The sequence below is a fragment of the Monodon monoceros genome, unplaced genomic scaffold, assembly GCF_005190385.1.
Source record: "Monodon monoceros isolate NGI ecotype Baffin Bay Population unplaced genomic scaffold, NGI_Narwhal_1 Super_Scaffold_2, whole genome shotgun sequence".
Lineage (NCBI taxonomy): Eukaryota > Metazoa > Chordata > Mammalia > Artiodactyla > Monodontidae > Monodon > Monodon monoceros.
The window spans coordinates 68544758-68549190 of record NW_021703776.1 but is presented as its reverse complement, the minus strand read 5'-3'; positions in this window follow the sequence as shown (position 1 = coordinate 68549190).

The following is a 4433-nucleotide window of genomic DNA, read 5'->3' as shown; positions in this document are numbered from 1 at the left end:
AAACATACTGTGCCAGACTTCTGACCTACAGAACTGTGAGTTAATAAATGGGTGTTATTTTAAGTCTCAAAGTTTGTGGTAATTTGTTACACAGCAATAGAAAACTTACCCGTGAAGCAGAGAGAAAAAAGACTAACATACATGTGCACACACACACAGCATCAGTGACTAAGCAATATCAAGGATTGTAATACATGTGTAGTTGGAATCCCAGAAGAAAGGGGGAGGGGAGATAGTTGAAGATATAATGGCTGAAATTTTTCCAAATTTGATGAAAACTATAAATCCACAGATCCAAACATCTCAACAAACTCCAAGCAGAACATACATTAAAAAAAAAAAAAGCCAAATTATGAAACATATGTACAGAGAACAAAGATAAGAATGAGAGCAAACTTTTCATCAGAAACTATGCTGGCTAGAAGAGACTGGTACAATATCTTTAAAACATTGAAAGAAAAAATTGTTGTGCTAGAATGCTTTACTCAAAGAAAATATCAGATAAATAAAAACTGAGAAAATTCATGCCAGAGGACCTGCGCTATAAGAAATATTAAATGAAGCTCTTCAGGCAAAGAAAATGATATTGGTTGGTTTTATCATAATGTATCTTCTGCTAATTGATAGAAGTGCCTAGAGATTAAAGTCATGAACACACAAACACACATTTGTCTTATGTTTAGGAAGAATATATGACATTTAGCCCAGTCATGCCAAATATACAATAAGCCAAATTCTTACCAAGTAAAATGTACTTTCTGTTCATTAATTTTAAAAAAATGAGAGGAGGAGAAATTAGTTCATTATTTAATTTACTGAAGGAGAATTTACTAGATGAACTGTAATGAACCTATAAAAAATACTATGTAGATTTTACAGGCTCAGTACCTCCATAAAACTTTAGCTGACATTAAGCACATTCTAGGAAATTATCAGCAGATACCTAACTTCACAGAGCCTCATTTCGATAACAAATATTCAACATTAGCTACTATGTAAAAGCAAAATAATTTTAAAAAATGAAGGCCATCTGCCAAACTATTATTTCAAAATTATAAAACTCCAATGCCATTGCTGTAGGAAGCCTCTATGAAAATCCCTAACGATTCCCACTATCTAATATTCATGCCCTTGTGTACTCCCTCCAGTCCTGTGGATTGGACTTACTGGCTCATTTCTAATGAATGAAATATGGCAGAAGTGATAACATGTTACTTTGGGGATTAAATTATAAAAGACCAGCTTCTGGTTCTCTCTCTCATTGGCCCCATGAAAAGCCAGTTGCCATGTCATGAGGCAGCCCCATGGAAAGGCCCTAATGGCAAGTGATTGAGGCCTGTCAATGACCGTGTGAGTGAGCTTTAAGGTGGACCCCAGCACTGCCACCAGCTGAGCTGTTAGATGAGATCACAACCCCAGCTGATAGCTTGATTGCAAACTCCTGATAGACATGCAGCCAGAGGCACCCAACTATGCTGTGCTCGAATTCCTGACCCGCAGGAATACTTTTAAGTCTCTAAGGATTGGGGTGATTTGTTACACAGCAGAGGATAACTAATACAGCTATTATTCAGCAGTTTCAGTATCTTATTCATAAAGAAATCCTGAAGACACTTTCTACATAATATATGAGGCAATCATTCTACTTGCTATTTTGTGTATGATGGTATTTTCATGGATTGGTAAACAAGTCAGCATGTGGCAAGCTATCACATGGAGATTCAAAATCTGTAATAATTTGGCACCACGATCTATTCAACTATTGTCACCAATGAGCAATGTGGTAAGAGAACAGAATTTACCAGGAACCAAAGTACCTCTGGCATTATCCAACTCTTGTTACTGTTTTATAACCTTAGAGAATTATTAGGTTCTGTTAAAAGTGTTCCAGAGAGATATCTTTAATTGCTGATGCTAGGTTCAAATTAAACAACTTTCTACCCACACAAATGGGTAGAATTCATGATGACTCACTAATTCTCCCACTGAACAGAGCTGCACACAACCTTTTGGCCATCTGGCTAAGATAGATCTTTGGGACTAATAACCTAGGACTCTCTAGGACCTAATATTACATCAGACTAATACATATAACTCCTGCTGGCTAAATAGTAACATCTGGGCTGGAGCCATGACACAAAGAAGATGATGATTAAAATAACACTGGTGGAGCAGTCTAAAGTTGATAATATTATTTGTCATTCACAGTTTCATTTGTTTCTCACCAAAAATCTTACATACTAGATACCATTTTTATTATAAGCCCCTTTCACCATGCTACATTCTTTGTCATGTATCTAAGACAAGGTTTGATAACTCTAGAATTCAAAGACAATTTGCCACAAACAGAGTAGTTGTTGATCCCTTAAGCCATGAAATGCCTGCATAAGAAGTAAATAGATCCATCATAATGAGAAAAATCCTGATACCCTACCCACTTCCCAGCCTACCTTTGGCTGGACTTTGAAATTGTTTCTATTCCATATTGCTTAAGTTTTTTTGTTTTTTTTTTTTTGGTTGCTTTACGCTGACTTAATGAGCCAAATTCTTTGAGCCAACGACTACCTTCCCTACCAGCCCCCAAAACAAAATTGACCATATTTGCTATGGGAAAAGGCAGTCCAAAGACATGGTAAGGAGTGCCTACTGTGGGATTTTCATCTCCTACAGAAATTTATGGCCCCATTCACCACAGCATCATATGCCTTCTAGAAAAAGAAGCAATGGGTAGTTTATTCCTGTCTAGAAATTGATGTGTAGCCAGGGGTAACATGTGCACATTCACATCTGCCTAAAGCAGGGTGTAAAATGTGCCCATGCATCAAAGATCCCCTAGAATTTTTAAATCACAGAAAGTCTGAACTAGCTGCAGGAGGCAGGCTTTTGCAGCCAGGCTGCACTTTGCTGAAATATGTGCCTTGACCTGTCACTCTTCCATCTCCCAGACTGGATGTTCTCTATAGGCCCTTTTGACTCTAATGTTGTAAGATCTGTGGAGTTGAGCTGAGTTGGTTTAAGAAATCTTTCTAAGCTGTGCTAGCCATGTGTTGGATCCTTGATGTCATCTAATATTTTTCATGGGTGATTTGGATTAGAAGACACAGTACATCATGGAAGGATATTACAGCATAGCTATGACTGGTAAAGAGTCATCAAAAGTTGGAAAAATTTTTGAATGAAAAAGAAAACAAGTTACACAATAACATGTTTGGCAAAGACCACTAGTGGTGTCCCAATTTCCATTCTCCCCTATTTCCTTTATATTAGAACTCCTGGTTTTATGCTGGGCACACTGCCATCTGAAGCAAAGATATTCCTCAATAGCTCACCAGTAGATATGGTCATATATCTCAGTTCTGGCCAATGAGATATAAGTATCGATATAACTGTTATGTGCAACATCTGAAAAACGTCCTGCTGGCTGGAATGCAGACAAGATGACTGGAGCACAAGGAGCCACCCTGAACCATGAAGTGGAACTTGTATGCTGAGGATGGTGGAACCACAAGATAAAGGGACCTTAATCCTTAAACCATGAGTGCTATCTATACCAGCCCTGAACTACCTCCAAACTTCATTTACGTGATAGAGAAATAAACTGCTACCTTGTTTATGTTACTACCATTTTTGATTTTCTGTCACTTACAGCAGAAATAATCTTGCTGAAAAAGCAGAAATATGTGTATCCCATTTTAATAAACGTATGTAGGTGTGTATGCATGTATGTGTGGATGTGTGTGTGTGTGTGTTGTATCCAGCCACCCAGCATCCATTCTCCCATTTTAATATCATTCTGATTTCCCTTTAGTGAACTGTCCCTCTTGCTGTGTGATGCCATGGTGGATGGTCAAGACTAGATGCCTAGCCTCCCTTTAAATGACCCAAGGGGGTCCCAGAGGCTCTGTTCAGTGAGGCTTCTTCTCACTGCCCTGTTTCAGTGGGAGGCAAGGTAGAGATTCTTGAAGCTCTATCCTAAACACTCTCCACTCTGTTCCCCCACAAAGGAGTTTAATCTCCACATCTGCTTCTGCTACATCTACAAACAGCTGATTCACAAAATACATCTCCAGCCTGAACCTGTCCTTTGAATTCTGCATGGATGTATCAGTCAGGACTCTGGCAGAAATGAATAATACCCTCAGATTGGTGCAACTTGAGTGGGTGGACAGACTATAGGGAAATTGTCAGAGGTAGCACAGTATTCTGAAAGAAGCAAGGGCACAGCCAGACCCTGGAGAGAGAGGGCTTGGTGGAGAAGGCTGTCCGACAAGAGCTGTGATCTTTGGTTCAGGGTTGCAGCCAGCCCACAGCAACTCTGCAGAGAAGAAGCCAGGAAAATAAAGACCCACTTCACTCCTTTTCCTCCTCTGATCTCCTGCCATTGCTCTCCATTGAACTGACCCAATCTGAAGCCAAAAGCAAAGGGAGTTGGC